The sequence below is a fragment of the Camelus ferus genome, chromosome 10 (assembly GCF_009834535.1).
Source record: "Camelus ferus isolate YT-003-E chromosome 10, BCGSAC_Cfer_1.0, whole genome shotgun sequence".
In the NCBI taxonomy this organism is placed as follows: domain Eukaryota; kingdom Metazoa; phylum Chordata; class Mammalia; order Artiodactyla; family Camelidae; genus Camelus; species Camelus ferus.
Genome location: NC_045705.1, coordinates 69714711 through 69731993, shown reverse-complemented (window position 1 = coordinate 69731993; position 17283 = coordinate 69714711). Strand labels below are relative to the sequence as shown.

The following is a 17283-nucleotide window of genomic DNA, read 5'->3' as shown; positions in this document are numbered from 1 at the left end:
TTTAAGGTTTGGCAAGTAGGTGCGGAGATGTGTTCATGGTCTTGCGTACGTGTCTGTATGTAAGTTCCCTGCTTATCTGGCCTGTCACTTGCCTGTCTAGAGTGGCTACCTCTTCCTTCTGTATCTCCCGGCCCCCTGTGTAGGGGGCTGGTTTGTGAACCATCCCCTGGACCCGGGCTCCAACCTTCCCCTGCGAACATGAAAGGTGCCCCAGGGACAGGAAATCCAAGGCCCCCCCAGGATTTCCAGCCCAGCGGAGGGACAGCAAGTGTCTGAGTGCCGATCGGTGGGCCTGCCCATCATCCCCGGTGTGGTAAGAGCAGAGACAGGAGCAGGAGCAGGACTGGAAGGTTCTCTGAAGAGAGGGGACGTGTAAGCCACTCTTGGGAGAGGATGAGGATGGAGGCGGACACCTCTGAGGACCTCAGGAGGACTCTGGAGCTGACCCAGGGCGGGTGAGAGCCCGTGGGAGTTAAAGCAGGGGAGGAATTCCAAGGGGGCCAGCCCAGCCCTCTGGAGGTGTGATGAGGCGGAGGGGGACAGAGGCGGTGGACATTCAGAAGTAGCAGCAAATGATGGAGGACAGAGGGCAGGATGGGGGGGGCGGGCTGGACGCAGGGCAGGCAAAGGAGGATGGGGGGACTTGGAGATGTGAAAGGCTGGGGTGGGGAGCAGGGGTCCCGGGCACCTCCAGATTCCCGGCTCGGAGCACTGAAGCTGCTACGAACATTTGCACAGGTTTTGGTGTGGACAAAACTTTTTCATTTCTTTTGGATTCATACCTGTGTGAAATACATTCAGCATATGCTTAATTTCATGCAGAATCACCGAACCGTTCTCTAAAGAGCTTGCGCCGTCTTCCGTGGCCACCAGCGACAGGTGAGGGTTCCGCTGCTCCCTGTCCTCGCCAGCGGTTTTTTCTTTCCAGGCATTCTAACTGGTGTGTGGCTTTAATTTCTATTTCTCTAACGATTAATGACTGAGCGTCTCTTCAGGGGCTCGTCTGCCCTGGGAAGTTCTTTGGTCAAGGGGCTGTCCTCCTCTTTCGCCCACGTTTCCCTTGGGTGGGTTTGTTTTTTTTTTTTATTGCTGAGTTTTTCAAACTCCTGTTTTGAGTATTCTGCATCCAAGCCCTTTGTCAGACATGCGATTTGCAACAATTTTCTCCCAGTCTGTGTCTTGTTTTTCATTCTCTTTATAGTGTGTCTTTCAAAGAGCAGAACTTTGAAACTTTGATGGAGTCCAATTTACCCGTTTTCTTTTCCTTTATGGGTGGTGTTTTGTTGTTGTGACTAAGAACCCAAGACCAGAGACTTTCTCTGAGGTTTTCCTTTGAAAGTCACATCGCTTCATCTTTTATCTTGAGCTATGACCCAGCCTGAGGTCATTTTCGATAAGGTGTGAGGTTCATGGTTTCGCATATGGAGGCTCAATCACTCCAGAGCCATTCACTGAACAGATTTACCACTCTTTAGTATTTTAAAATAACGTGTCCTTTTCTGTCATTTATCCGTTTTTTCAATTAGAGATTTTGATGAATTCGATCACTTTCTAAACAGATATTTAGTTTGAAAAGAATCTTTACATATTTAGAATATGTACTTACTTTTTAAAAATTGAGGTATAGTCAGTTACAATGTGTCCATTTCTGGTGGCCAGCATCCTGTCTCAGTCATACATATAGACACATATATTTGTTTTCATATTCTTTTTCATTATAGGTTACTATAAGATATTGAATACAGTTCCCTGTGCTGTACAGAAGAAATTTGTTGTTTATGTTATATATAGCAGTACCTATAAATCTCAAACTCCCAGTTTATCCCTTTCTACCCCTTTCCTCCTGATAACCGTAAGATTGTTCACTATGTCTGTGAGCCTGTTTCTGTTTTGTAAATAAGTTCATTTGTGTCTTTTTTTCTTTTTCTAGATTCCACATATGAGTGACATCATCTGGTATTTTTCTTATTTTATTTTTTTATTTTTCAGTTTTCAGTTTTCTAAGGTAGAATTGTCACAGCTTGGCTGCACATACACAATATATTGCACGTAAATACATATGCACCGTACACTGCACATATTTTAAAATTTACATATGTGCACTGTTCATTGTTTCTAAGAACGTTTAGAGCTTTAGCTTTTTCAAATTCCATAGTTATCAATAGAATAAAGCCAGCCACAAAATAAGAATTATTTCGAAAAGATACACACACCCAGCTATTAACAGCAATATTATTTATAATTGCCGAGATACGGAGGCACCCTAAGTGCACGTCCACAGGTGAATGGATAAAGAAGATGCAGAAAAAAAAAGGTGAATGAAGGGCTGCAAATGGTAAAATACCCTTCTTTCTTATGGCTTCATTCAATCTTGTCACCCACTGGTTTTCCGTTGCATGAATGTGGCACAATTTCTTCATTCCCATCTCTGCTGATGGATCTTTGGGTGGTCCCTAGTTCTGTGACATCACGAGTGCCACACGCATCCTTGCCCGTGGCTTGGGTGCCCACACACATGCCCGCATCCCTCTTGGTTGTGCACCTAGAGTGCTGGCCATAGTAGACGCTGCTGAACGACTTTCCAAAGCGGTCATTTCGACTCCACCACCAGCATCTCTGGCATTCGGTACAATCTGCTTTCTCCATTGTCGCCAGTTGGGCGTGATCTCATTGCTGGTTTATTTTGCCTGTCTCTGGTGAATAATAAAATTGGGTACCTTCTCATCTGCTTAGAGATCTTTTTGAGAGGTTTCGGAAGGTCTGTTCAAGTCTTGTCCATTCTTTTTTTTTTTTAATGGAGGTACTGGGGATCGAACCCAGGAACTTGGGTATGCTGAACACATGCTCTACCACTAAGCTATATGCCCACCCCCTTGTCCATTCTGTAGCTGGCTAGTCTTTTTTATTTAGACTTTTCTATATTCTTGATATAAGCATCTTTACTATATTTTTTGCATGTTTATACCTTTAGATATACTGCATGCCAAATAAAAAAAAAATCTTGTCCTGGTTTTGTTTGAGCTTGCATTTGAATTTAATGATTTTTTAAAACATTGTTTTGTCTTTAGTTTTTGGTTGATTTATTTATTTATTTTTATGGGTCGGAAGGTAATTAGGTTTATTTATTGATTTTTCAACAGCGGCACTGGGGATCGAGCCCAGACCTCGTGCACGCTAAGCACACACTCTCCCACTGAGCTCTACCCTCCCCCACCCTGAATTTAATGACCTTTTGAGGGAGAGCTGCTTCTTCATGGCTTTGAGATTTCCTGCTGAAGAACCACGAAGGCAGCGGTCACGGTGATGGAGCCGCGCTTACGCCGACCCCCTGTGCTTCTGAGTGTGTGCAGGTGCACTCGTTTAGCCCTCTCAGCAGGACTGTGTGGCTTCTAGTCCCATTCTCCAGGTTTGGAAGCTGAGAGAGAGGCTAGGATACACGGCCAAGTCCGCCCAGTTAGTCAGTGTGGGGCTGGGTCTTAAAGCCAGGTGGTCTGGGTTAACAGACTCTGTTCCCAACCACAGCTCTATACCTGTCCTTTATTTATTCTACTTTTTTTGTTTTCTCTTAAGAGAATTTTTAGTTTTGTTTTTTTTTTTTCCCTCTGAGCCTCACAAAATTCTCATTATATTTATCTCGGCACTTTTTTCCCTTTTGTTCTGTCGAGTCCAGGAACTTCCTTATTTCCTTTCTCTTTCCAACTGCTTACTGGTCATCAATAGAAAAGTTACTGGTTTCCTATGGTCCTCTTCCAAACTCTTTCATGAGCTTTCAGGTGATTTCCTTGGATTTTTCAACTAGAAAATTCATAGCACCTCCCCAAATGATGTTTGCCTCCCTTTACAAATACTTCTATTTCTCATTTAATTTTCTTATTCCATTGCATTGGCTAGCACTTCTAGGGAAAGATTAAGCACTGCAATGTTAGCAGGCTCCCGTGTCTTGTTCCTGGACCGAATGAGAGTGATTTACTGTCTCATACTAAACATCACGCTGGATTTGTTTTGAGGTTTAAAACTGAACAATATCAAAATATTCTCAAACAATTCCTTTTTTTTTTAACTAATAAGTTTTGTTGGGTCAAACATACCTCCTAACAGATTTGCTAATGGTGAAATATTCTAGCATTATTGGAATAAACCTCACCTAGTCATGGTGTGTTGTTTTGTCAAAGCCCTGCGGTTTTCTGTCTGTTGATAATGTAAAAGGCTTTGCTTATTTGTCTGCTTGTCAAGCAAACCCCAAGAGCCTCTGAGCTGGTTACAAAGGGACCTTCTGATATGTTTCATTTTTCAGGAAAAGCGTCCAGGAGCTCCTGCTGTTTCTCATCAGCTGACCCACTCCCTCCTAACTGGGACTTCCCCTGGCCTCAGCCATGTCACCTCCAGGGCAATGTTGGTTCTGCCTGATTCTGCCTTCATCTTCATGGACATCACACAGGATCACAGGGTTTTCTCAAGGTCTCTGCCATAAACATGGGAGGTACCTTCTTAGAGGCCCCAGGACTTCCCTGAGCAGGACTGTTCACTCCTGTGAGCAGCAGAGAATCTGCACCTCCCATCTACCAGGATGGCCGAGGGCTGTCCCTGGGGCCACAACTCCTCCAGGCTTCAGACTGTACTTGCACCCACAGGAGGCCTGGGAGAAGTCCCTGAACAGAAAGCAGAGAGAAGCTGGCCTGGAGGTGGCCTCCCAGGGGGAGCCTCAGCTCCCTCCGCCCCTTGCCTGCCTGCCTGTCCTCTGCCCACTGCTCCCCCATCCTCCAGTCCAGCGGGAAAAGCCTGACCAGCCCCTCCTCCCATCCCAGATTCCAGGAGGAGCCAACTTCCCCTCCCCGCTCCCGGAATTAGCAGCCTTCACTCTCTGTTCAGACATCAGTCCCGCGAGGCTTTTTGAAACAAGTCCGTGGAAAAGAAATTTGTGGAAAATTAATGGAGAGTCATAAAACTCCCGGTGAAGCTATGGAGGGCCCCATGGGAGGCACGCCGGCAGAGAAGTCGAAGGGTCTGCACGATCTGGGAGTATTTACAGTACCAGGATGTGGGACTGAGCCAAAGCTGTCAAGAAATTACAAAGAAATGAGTGAATGGTCCAACATTTGATGGGTGGGGGAAGATGAGCGAAGTAGACCTCTTGTAGTGGAAAACAAGTAGAAAAAACTGCAGAAGTGTGGGGGGATCTGGCAGGGATGAGGAAAACGGGGCGCACTTGCTGGCTGGAGCACCTCCCTTTACATGCCTCTACCTGGCCTCTGCTGCGCACACCTGCCTTTACTTGGCTTCCCCTGGGCACACCTGCCTTCACCTCCCAAACCCAGGAGCATTTCCTCTAGAGAGACAGACCAGGCCTGCCGCTGAGTGCAATGTGCATCTGGGTTAATCCAAGCCACAAAATATTTATAATGTTTTTCCCAGGACAGAGGAGTTAGTTATGTTTTGCGTCTCTTCACGGTCCGATGTCCCAGTTTCTAGTTCTCTGTAAAGCAGTGACTCTTTCTGGGAAGTCCTGGGGTGCCCTGTGCTCAGGGGGCAAGCCATAAATATTGTGACTGACGGTGGACACTGCAGGTTTTACAGGCATAAAGAAAAGCTTATAGATGGGAAAGGCAGCCTCCTTCTTCAAGCTCACTCAAGCAGCATCAGACACGTCTGGGGGACCCAGGAAAAGGCAGCTTACAGAAACAAAACCAGGGAGTTCTGACACCAAGAAGCAAAAAGGAGTATTTCTCTTCTCCTAAATTGAAACGGAGACAAGGCACTCTGCGACATGAACCGCACTGGGTCCACCAGGAGGAAGACAGCTTCCAGGGAGCAGCACCGTGGTGCCGTGTGACGGTCCAAACCACCGGTAGGCACGGGCTGTCAGGGGGTGGGGAGGCCCTGTACCCTGGAACACTTTCCCAGGTCATTAAGGGGTGAGGAGACGCTGCTATTTTTGGATCACGAGCCTCTTCACTCGAGGTTGCCGAAGACTGGAAGGAGGCTGCCTAGTCCGTACAAGGTGGAACTGGATACCCAGACAGACGCAGAGAAACTGGGACGTGAGAAGGATACTGTCCTTGAAATGCCAAAAGATGGGGCTCGCACAGAGCAGTGTTGTTGAGCAGGAAACAGATCAGAGGGACTGGAGTGGGTGGCCAAGGGACATCCAGCTGGCTGAGACCTGGGTCCCCAGGGAAGTATTTCTTGACCACGGCAGGAGGGCTTTGGCATGTGAGGACAGCAGTCGTGTGGCCACAGCTGGATTCGGGCCAACTGCTCCCTTTACTATTTGCAAGATGGTTCTAGAAATCTGGGCGGGAGTGTTCGGAGGCGGGAATCTGGTTGGAGGGGAGTGGTATCTTGGGGACTTGGGGTTGCAGGGCCAATACACAGCGTTAGTCGGATAGCTCGCTTTATTTGGGATCATGGTGGGGGTTGGGGAAGAAAGCCCCCCCCACCCCCTATAAGCCCTGTCCTATGAGATCTGTCACTCCCAAGCCCAAAGAACATCAGAACCTTCTGCTGATCACCCTTCCCCACCCCCCTTGGCAGGATCCCCTGCCTCCAAGTCAAAGAAATTATGCCTGCAAGTGCCTACTTGGGCTTCATTCTTCCGGTTTTAAGGATTATTACTATTTGATTGTCTCCTTTATTCATTCAACAAACGTTTTATTAAATCTCACGCTTAAGGGAGCAGAGGGGAGAAAGAAGTTGGTATCTGGCAGCTGCCCTAAAGGAGTTACAGGACTTCATCTGTGTCCTGAAATATTAGGCCTCAAACACAACTTTTTTTTTTTAATCTAAGTGCTTTTAAAGACTTCTTTGAAATGTGGGACAATTATGCAAGCAGGGAAAAAAAGTATCTAGAGCAAATATTTAACTTTGCCTTCGGTATGTTGAAGTCACCGGCCCATGCAATCTCCCAGGCATGTCCTATAAAACTGACTTTTAAAAATACACACGTATATACGTTCCTCACGGGGAGACGGGGCTGGGGGTTTGCAGGGCGGGAGGCTCGCTCTTCCGGAAGCATGTTGCTCCACATCATAGCCTGGACGCTGGCGCTTGCCACCACCCCTCCCGGGACTGCAGATCTGGGCGGCAGAAAGCGCTCCTCCTTTTCAGAATACTGGAAAACGCAGGGCTCAGAAGCCTCCCTCGGCAGCCTCCTCAGAGGCACGCCGCTCCTGCAGGTGGCATGCGCAGTGAATTGCTGGGGTCTTGAGAAAAGTTATTAGCTGATTGCCCGTGCCCCGGGTCGGGAGGAGCAAAACCACTTCCCAGTTCGGAGCCGGGGGCCGGGGGCTTAAGACAACCCGCTTTGGGTTTCGGCAACACTAACGAGCTCGCAGTCCCGGATCATAATAGGATTCGCGGGAGTCTCCGGAGGGTGCCTTTTCCGGCTCCAGGATTCAGTGGAGCGGTTGACTTTAACGCCCCCGCCCTCTAACCCCCTCCAGGCCCGAGGGCCGCCGCCCTCCCGCGACACGGCTCTGCACGCCCAGGACGGAGGCGCCCAGGTGGACGGTGGCCTGGGAGGCCGACGGCGGCGCCTTGCCCAGGCACAAAGTTTTCATCTGCTCCGCACGCCTTCACATGTGCGATCGGCCCCTGTATTTCCGAATCCTGTTAGCATAAAATCCTCTCGAGCGGGAGTGGGCTGCGCAGGATGAGCCGCGCTTTACAAAATTAAGGGACTTTCTGGTCCGCTGGCTCGCACCGGGCGGGGTGGGGGAGGGGCGGGGGGCGCCGAGCCACGCAGCCCGGGCTGGGGCGGGGCCAAGGTGGCCCCGGGCTTCCGCCGTCCCCCGGTTGCTACAACAGACCCCGCAAGCCGCGCGCCAGTCGCCGCCGCGGACCGGAGGCGGCCTGGGCCAGGTGGGGAGGGGTCGGCCGCGGAGGCGGGAGATCCGGGGCGGGTGGCGCACGCGAGGCCGGGGCCGCGCTGCCCTCGGGCGGAGAGAGGACCCCTCCCCCACCCTCGCCAGTCCCGACCGCCCGCGCCCGGCCGAGGGGAGGGTCGGCCGAGCGGCCCCCGCCAGGAGCCCCCGGCCCCCGCTGCAGCGCGGGGCGGGGCCGCGGCGCCTCCCCCCCCCCCCCCCCGGCCCGGACACCTGAGCGGCGGCGGCCGCGGCTCCCGCGCTCCGGCCGGGCTGGGCGCGGCGCCGCTCGGGTCCCCGCGGCCGAGCGAGGTGCGTGCAGACGCCGGTCCTCTCCGGGGGGCTCCGGCCCGCCCGGACTCGCCGAGCTGCCGCCCGAGCCAGGTGAGGCGGCGGCGGCGTCGCGGGGCGCTGCGGGTGCGGGGCGGGGGTGGCTGGGGCACCCCGCGCGGCTGGGAAAGACAGTAGGTGGCCCCCGGGCGCGCGACCATGCTCACCGGCTGCATTTTGGTAGCGTCTGGATTCCAGGAACACTAACTACCGAGTAGGCGCAGTCCTGGACCCATAGAGGCCGAGGATAGGGGGTTGGGGGAAGGATTCCTCGGGTCCTGGTGGGAGTCCCTTCTCTGTAGAGGTACCCCCGCCCCCCGTCGTCCTTCTGGAGTAGGGGCCGTTTTGGAAGCGGCGTGGGAGCTGAAAGGAGGAACACCCCTTTTGTTCCCCCCCACCACGCGCTCATGGACGTCTTCACCTCTAGCGCGCCCTGTGTCTCCCCTTGGGGCAAGGCAGGTGGATCTACCTCCACTCGCTGCCGGTGGTCTTGCCCTAGGTCGCCGCCCGCTGGCCCGGATACCTGGGCCCGCTTGCCCGGCAGTGGAATTCGCACAGAACCGCCAGGGGGCGCCCGGGGGGCGGGGACCCGCGCCGCCTCCGCCAGGTCCCCGGAGACCCTGCGTCGGCTACCCCGGCCCCGGGCGCGCCAGCGCCCACAGCCCCCATCCAGTTGCGCGCAGTTGAAGCAGCGGGCTCGGTGAGGCCGGGGCCGGTGCACCTGGCGCAGGCCCCGGGGGTCGCGGGTCGCACCCCCGGGTCTTGGGGATCGAGCAGAGCCCCCGCCAGGTGCCCGGCCTCTTCCCGCCGCACACCCCAGCCAGGCTGGGGGGCCCAGCTGGTGCAGGTGAGCGGCCTCCTCGCCCCGCCGCGGCGACCGGTGAATTATGCAGGAGGCTAGCACCGGCGCGCTCGAGTTGCTCAAGTTTCCCCGGCAACTTTCGCCCGGGCATCCCTCCTCCCGGCAGCCGGGCGGCTCCGCCCGCGCATCCCGTGCGCGACCCAGGCGCCTCCTCAGGGCGTCCGGGGCGCGGGGGGCGCCTGGAGACAGCGACCACGCGCTCGCCACCTGAGCTGGGACCACTGGATTGTGCGAGCAGGTGCGACCCCCTCTGAGGGCCTCGCCAGCGGGGTTCGGAGGGCGCGGTGGCCGGGGTGGACCTCGGCGCCGGGGTTCGGAGGACACGGGGGTCGGGGTGGACCTCGCCGCCGGGGTTCGGAGGGCGCGGGGGTCGGCGTGTCTGCGCGGTGACACTGCCTGGGATGAGAGAACCGGCGCGCAGGCGAGGTCAGTGTTTCCGAGGGGCTGGGGGCGTCCAGAGGGGGCGAGGCCGCTGCTGTGACAGTAGGTTTTCGCGGTGGAGTTTTAAAGCGACCCTAGGTGGCTGGATCTGAGAAGGCCCTTGGGCCCCTTGGGTGGGAGCTCAGGCCGCGGTACGAGGGGCACCGTCTTGGGAGTCCTCAGAGGCCTTCCCAAAATAAAGTGGTTTCTGCGTAGAAGTTCGAAGAGGTAAATTGGATAGTTTCGTGACCTCTTTTTGTTTGAAACTCAAGTTCGAACATTAATGAGGTCAATCCGCTAATTAAATTAAGCTCCAAGAAGCAGAGAGGTAATTTCAGAAGTGCAGTGAGGGATGGCGGCTTGGCCTCTACCTGGGACTTGCCCGCGGCTTTGCTGACCCGCCGCAGGGAGAGTCAGTGGGCGCTGGGTTCAGCCTGTCTCCAAGTGCCCGCTACCCACGTTAAATAATAATCAGTGGACCGCCTGTTCCTCGCCAGGCGTGGAACCTGGTGCTTGGGGGCTTGGGGAGGTCCAGAGGAGCCCAGGATGCGGCCGCTTTTGGGGACTCGAGTTTTCAAACCACTTGTAGGCGATCGCAAGGCTGCGTGTGAGAAGGGTGTTGAACTGTCTGCCTGGAGCTTTGTACCCACTGGGGGCTCGGTGGTGATTAAAGGGGGACATCGACGTGGCTGCCCTGAGGTGGGGGTTAATAAGTGGTGGCAAGGAGTTTTGCCCGGGAAGTCACGGTATCTTTAAGAAGACATGAGGGAGACCCTTGTCTTAATAGGAGTTAGGCTGTTTCAGAAGTGACTGGATGTAAAACTCCTGGGGTGCAATGTTCTTAAAGGAAGGGGTTCCATTATTATGCTGGGAATTTCTGCTTTTCCAAGAAGAAAGAATTGGGTGGAAAGCTTCCTCTTCTTTGGAAGAGGCTGTAATTCTTCAGGTATCTAAAGGAACCCTTTATGAATAAAGGGATTGTTGCCGGTAGGGGTGGTTCGCAGTGGGCACTGTTGACAGCCCTTGGCTGCTTTGAACAAATCAGATCCCTTTATTGGTGGCGGGTGGGGGTAGCGAGTGAGTCTGCCTACTGGCTCCAAGTACAGTTTGCTTTAGAAAGCTCTGTTCGTATTCAGGTGAGTTTCCCAGAGGTTTTCATTCATTCATTTATTTTAAAGTGCTTGGGGTTGTGGGCAAGGCCCCCTATCTGGCGTCTAGGGGTCACCTTGTGCAGGTGACTCGGTCCCAGCCTCCGGGGGACCCTGTCCAGGAGAAGCCGGACCATCAGGATCAGATGTGAGGAGTGGAGGAGCGGAGTTCCAAGATAGCTCTGCATTTTACATTTCATTGATGATGGGGAAAAGGGTGGAAGAAAAAACATGCCAGGAGTTAACCTATGTGCAGGGAAAAACTAGTCAAAACTGACTTTTATAGAAAAATAATTCTTTTTTTCCCCCGTAACGAAGGCCCTGGAGATTGAACCCAGGACCTCATGCACGTACATGCCAGGCACACACTCTACCACTGAGCTATGTCCCCCATCCAACCCCCCCCCATTACCTTCGTTGCTTTATTCCCAAGTATGCCCTAGATCCTACATGATAGAGTTCTGGTGTCCTTGTCACCTCGGGTGACGAGGTAAAGGGGGGCTTTACCAAAGTGAGGCTCGGTTTGGGAGTTGCAGAAGGGGCCGAGTGTGCCTCTGCCCCAAGGGGACAGTAGGAGTGAGTTCGGTTTGGATCCCGGCCCCTGACCCCTGAACTCATTTCCCTGGATTCTAGCCCCTGCCTTGTAAACTTAAGGTCCAGCATGGCTGCAGGCTGTGGGATCTGAAGTAGAGAGTTATCCTCCGGGAGCCTGGGGAGGGGCAGGGAGAGGGGCAGGCGTGGCTGGAAAAGCCAGGAGAAAAGCACACTTGGTGCCTCTTCTGAGCCTTGCATTGTCCTGAGCCCCAGGGAGGGAACATTTAGGAACCGCCATCATCCAGTGATCGAATCCTCCGCTTTGATCGAAGGCCTGGTTTGTGGTGGGGTCAGGAGGAAAGCGCCCCAGACAAAGGCCACTTTTTCTCATCTTGGGAGCTGCCCCTGGAGCCCTCACTCACCTGGGCAGTTGTTGAAAGGCTGTCAACCGACGGGGTGAGGGGCTCCGAGCGACCACTGTGACCTGGCCACCCCCCCCGCCCCGCCCACCCAAATGAGGAGCCTGCCGTGCCTTCAGAGGTGGTCTGGGTTATATTGGGTTTTCTCTATGTGTTGTAGAAATGAGCCCAACAAATAATCATCTGAGGGCCAGAAGCTGGCCACGGGGGCCACCCCAGGAGCTTCCAGAATAGACAGCAGAAGAGAAGGGACTGGTCAGTTGGTGCACACTGGGACAGGGGCTGTGATGGAGGTGACCATCGGGTGCTATAGGACACAGAGAGGGTCCCCAACCCAGTCTGGGGAAGGAGGGGGACGGGGGTATCAGAACACTGGGGCAGGACCTGGGTGTCTGGCCCTGTCTTCGCCTGTGCTGCCCCAGGACCTGGCAAGAACGGTCTGCCTCTTACTCCAGCAGCTGTAAGGCTCTCTCCTGCTGAGTGTTCCTGCCCGCCTGGCCTGTGCCACACTCTTGCTGTAGGTGACCTCATCCAGCTCTTGCCAACTCCAGAAAGAGAGAGGTGCGATCAGTTATTCCTACTTCACAGATCAGGAGCCTGAGGCTCAAAGGAGTGAAGCCACTTGCCCAAGACCACACAGCTAGTGAGTGGGGAGCAGGGATTGCGCCCAGGCAGCCTGGGAGAACCCAGCCCTGAGTCCCCGACGCCGCACACGGCTGGGATGCACTTTCCCCAGCGGGGAGATTCCTCCGGTTAGGAGATGATTTTTCTTGTTACCATGGTGCGACAAAGAGGTAGAGCCAGCAAGCGAAAACCTCTGTATCTGGTCACACTCCTTGATGGTGAGAGCCCTTTATTTTTTTTCTTTGAAAGCAGAATCAAGAAGTACTTTGAAGTGGCTAAAATGTTCGTTTCATTGGCTCTGGTGGTTGTTCTGAGGTGGGTTTTCGGGGGACAAGGATGCAGCTAGCTCCACTAGAGGGGTTTCCAGTCTTAATGGAGGCGAAAGGTGAACCCAGTCCAATATTGGGGCGGATCTGAGAGCCTGTCCAGGGCTCAGGGTCACTGAGCTGGGCCACTCCTTTTTTTTTTTAACTGCAGTACTAGTTTACAATGTTGTGGGTTTACAATGTTGTGTTCATTTCTGGTGTACAGCATAGTGATTCAGTTACATGTGCATGTATAGATTCCTTTTCATGTTCTTTTTCATTATAGGCTATTACGAGGTATTGAATGTAGTTCGCTCTGCTCTACGGTAGGACCTCGTTTATCTATTTTTTTGGGTCACTTTTTTTTTTTTTTTTGGAGGGGAAAGGTAATTAGGTTTCTTTATTCTTAGGGGAGGTACTGGGGGTTGAACTCAAGAATGCCAAGCATACGCTCCACCGCTTGAGCTATACCCTCCCCCCTGTTTTTGGGGTCACTCTCGATGGATGGGCCCCAGGGATGGGCCAGCTGGGATGCGCGTCACTTCCTGGGAGGAGAGGCCTTCGGGCTGCTGGGACGCCTGGGCAGCGGGCGCGAAGGGCAGGGCTCCTGCTGACTGGCCGCCGGCGGGGAGGGGGCGGGGCAGGGCTTGAAAACTGCCCTGTGAGATTCGCGGGAGTTCGCTCCTTGACTCTCAGGATCGAGTGAGGCCACCAGCTCCCAGGGTCAAAGCTGCAGATTTCACATGATGGGCCTCATGGGGGAGGGGCTTCAGGCCCAGCCCCAGAAATTCTGACTGAGGCCCCCGAAGTCGGGCTGGAGCTCCCCAGCGGTTCCCCTGTCAGGGGTCCTGGGAACACACTTTGAGAAGGATAGTTGCCCAGAGTCCTGAGCTGCTGCTTCAACTAAAAGGCCTGATTTGGGAGACTCGCTGGGGCAGTTTTCTCCCCCCCCCCCCAATTTGTTTTCTTTGCCTCTCAACTCCCTAGGCATTTGAAAAACCCGTCCTCTCACACGGCTTCTGCAACATTTTCGTATGAAAAACCGAAATACCCAGCAAAGCCGAGAGAACTGCACCCGCGCTGCCTTACACGCACCCCAGGGTTCTCCAGCCGCCGTCCCCCTGGACGCCCCGTGCATTCACACGTCAGCCTTTAAAATCCTGCTTCATAGCTTTAAGTATTTGATAAGGATGTAGAACCTGGTCTGCAAGGCAAATATTGACATTTGGGAAGTAACTGTTCCCTAACTTTAACCGTATCCATTGCAGCGAAGGGTGACTTGACACCCACCTTTCCTTGACAAATACCTGGAGGGCCCCCTTCCTCCCTTGGGTTGGTGCCACCACCTCCCCGAGGACTTTCATCCCAACGTGGTAGACTTTTATGCTCGTGAGTCTTTTACTAATCGATCGAGTATGTTTCTCTGCAGGGAAACTGTACATAAATTAACTTTAAAATTTTCCTGTGACCTAAAGTCTCTAAGTATTAAAAAAAAATAGTCGCTTCTGGATTGAGAAAGCCCTGAGATCAAACTCTATAAATATGTTACGGATTTTTAGAAATGGAAATAGGAAAGTGTTATTGGAAATACAGCTCTTAGAGATCAGATGGTGGGTGTGTTTGGTGTGGTTTAATGAAAACCTTAGTTGAAGTTCCCCCTTTGTTTGGTATTAGGGAGTTCCCTCCCCACCACAACATTCAGAGGGGGCTGGAAAGCCTTTTGGATGTAAAGGGTGGGAGGGGCTGCTGGGAAGAGGGGGACCCCAGGCCTTTCTGGGTCCACACACCCCAGTTTGAAGCCCCCTGCAGGGGAGGAGAGAGAAGTGGGTAAGATTCAGCCCCGCCCTCAAGGTTCTGGCAGGTGATTCCCACCTGGGGACAGTGGTGACACCTCGGAGACAGTAGTGACCGGTAACGGACCCACGGTGTGGGTTGAACCTGAGAAAGGCAGGATGGAGCGGTGGGGACTGTGGCCTGGCAGACTGGGTCCCAAAAGCGCAGACCTCACACATCTTGAGCAGAACCGAAGGCCAGCTTCGAGGAGGGAAAGTTCAGCCTGGGGCCCCTGCGTGAGGAGTGGAGGGGGGACTTCTTCCTGCTTGATGACACCCTGGAAAGCACAGGGCACAGTACCTCCTGCCCGGGATTTTTCCTGCCTCCCCATCTTCCTCCTTCCTGTTTTTTTTTTTTTTTTTTTTTTTCTTACTGGAGGTACTGGGGATTGAACCCAGGACCTCCAACATGCTAAGCATGCGCTCTACCACTGAGCTCTACCCTCCCCCTTTTCTGATTTCCATGCATTGTTCCATGCTCCCATTATCCTGAGGAGAGGTGGGGGCCTGGCAAACCGCAGGCAATTGCTGTGCTGCGTGCAGGTCCCCTGTCACCAAGGAAAGGACCGGGTCTTGCTTCTCTCTGTATCCCAGGGTTCTGGAAGGGCACTGGTTTGGAGCAGGCCCTGCCCCAGTGGCTGGAAGGCATCATTGGTTCCAGGCTTCCCCTCCCACGTGTGCATTCAGCTCCCGGAAGTCGCAAAACCAGTCAGGCCACCAGCCTGTTCTTTCTTGGCCTCGCCCTGAGGGTTCAGACCTGGCTAGCTGGGGGGGAGGGGGGGTGCCTCCAGGCCGGGCAGCTCTGGGATGTCAGTTCCTGGCAGGTGGCACGTGAACTTGCCGCCACCAGGATTACTGCCAGAATGTTTGCGGAGCTGGCGCCTGGGGGCTGGGGGTGGGGCAAACAAAAGGCCACAGTTCAAGGATGTTTTTGTTGCACATGGAGCCCAGGTAGAGTCCGGATAGCATTCCCAGACGGTGGTGGCCAGCCTGGCGTGTGGGGTTACCGACCCCCCACACGTGGGGCTGGGGGCGCCACGTTCTCGGTTCCTGAGAGTTCCAGGCCTTCCCTGCTTTTCTGCAGCAAAATGGTCCCAAAGTGTGTGAAATTAGACCGTCTGGTTTCTGTGTGTTTTGATTCTTTGGGCTCTTTCTGGGGCTGTCCCAGGCCAGTGAGTGGCTGGCAGGGTCTTCTGTGCTGAGTCTGGCAGGATTCCTTCCCGACGCTTCTTTGTCTCTTGATCAAACCTCTGATGAAGTTCTTTGGGTTGTTGGGGAGGGACACCCGCTCAGACAGGTGAAGGGGGAGTGTGATGGGGACACAGGACTGTTACTGTCACCATGGGGCCAAACAGGCTCCCAGAGTTGTCTCTCCCTCTGCTTCTTCCTCGGTGGACCATCTTGATGACTTTACATCATGAAAATCAGGGTAACAGTGAGTGTGGGGCCTGGCAGGGTTCCACGGCCGACTCACTCCATCCTCAGCCCTGAGATGTGGGCGCTGGTACCCTCACACCCATTCTCCAGATGAGTAAACTGAGGTAGACAGGGTTTCCCTACCACTCGGACCCTCTGCCAGCCAGCTGCCCACTCCATGGCGCAGAATTAGGTGCCTGCCCGTCCCCCTCCCCTGTGTCATTCAGGGTGATGCCCGAGTTTATCTTTCTGCTCCTTCCAGGGAGACTGGGCCCGGTAGCACAGGGCTTCTGAAAATTCTGGTCCCAGGACGCCCCTACCCTCTTTGTAGAGTTTTAAGGACCCCAGGGAGCAGTTTGTTTATGTGCATTGTATCTGCTGATATTTATCCTGTTAGAAATTCAGAAAGAATTTTGAAATATTTAATTAGTAATGCATTTAAAGGTGACAGTGGTAAACCCATATGTGTTCATGTAAATAACATATTTTTATGAAAAACAGCTATTTTCCAAAAACAAGACGAAACCGTGGCACTGGTTTACGTTTTTGCCAGATCTCTTTACTGTCTGGTTTCGTAGAAGACGGCTGGATTCTCGTATCTGCTGCTGCATTTAGCCTGTTGCAGTAACACACGTTGTGTAGCTTCTGGAAAACCCTGCAGCACACTTGGGAGAGGGTGAGAGTGAAAAAACAACTAATCTTGGAGTTCTCATGAAAATGGTTTGACTTCATCGACCAGCCCCCCAAAGGGCTTTGGGGAACCCCCCAGGGTTCCCTAGACCACACATTGAGAACCACTGGAGGAAGCATGGGACCTGAGACATGGAAGTGTTTGAAAGCTGGCTCTGCCCGGAAGCCAGGTGGATGTTTCCACGTATCCCCTTCCTCGTCATTCAGGATGCGTCCGTGAAGTCTGGTTAGGGGCTTCAGGAGGTCATCGCGTGGTCCCCACCCCCGGAAGAGACTGGCTGGTGGCAGAGTCCGGGTGGTGGGGTGCGGGCTCAGGGAAGGCAGGAGCTGGCTCCCTCCACAGCTGGGGTTTGATGGGGGCGGGCACTTGATGACTAAGGGTGTAACTTGTGTTGTGTGAGTGATGTCACCAAAGCTGAGTTGTGTGGTGGTGGCCGTCAGGCGGCCAGGCAGCTCCCTGGGCAGTGTTGTGTGGCAGGAAAGCTGCTTTTTGATACCAGTGAGGGTGTCCACGTGCAGAGGGACTGGTGGACAGAGGCTGGATGGGGGGTTGGGGGCCGCCAGCGGGGAGGAGGCGGAGTCTGCCTAAGAAGGAGAGGACTTTTGGAGCACCCGAAGCGGTAATGGAGAGACGGGGACGTGGACGGCCTGCCCCTCTGGTCCTCAGCCCTGCAGCCCCCGTGTGTGACCTCCCAGGCCACGGACCGGGATGCATCCCGCCAGTGAGTCAGTCCTTTGCTGGTCTTGACCCTTTGCTGGGCCTGAGGGTTGTTTTGGGGGTGAAGATTGTCCCTAGAGGAAGGGCTTGGAGCCCGGGGGGGCGGGGAGTCCCAGCCTGGTCCTT

General features: G+C 53.9%; 1 protein-coding gene and 1 long non-coding RNA gene across 2 annotated transcripts in view; both read left to right on the top strand.

Moving 5' to 3' along the window:
* Positions 1 to 1131: 1131 nt before the first annotated feature.
* LOC116666545 lies at positions 1132 to 7216 on the top strand. The gene is made up of 3 exons (XR_004323480.1): positions 1132 to 1202; positions 3767 to 3773; positions 7206 to 7216. It is a non-coding gene; the product is annotated as an uncharacterized LOC116666545 (long non-coding RNA).
* An 876-nt stretch (positions 7217 to 8092) lies between these two features.
* SHANK2 (SH3 and multiple ankyrin repeat domains 2) overlaps positions 8093 to 17283 on the top strand; it is a 499586-nt gene continuing 490395 nt past the window's right edge. Inside the window, 1 exon segment of the mRNA XM_032490098.1 lies at positions 8093 to 8243. The gene's annotated coding sequence lies outside the window, so the exon portion shown is untranslated.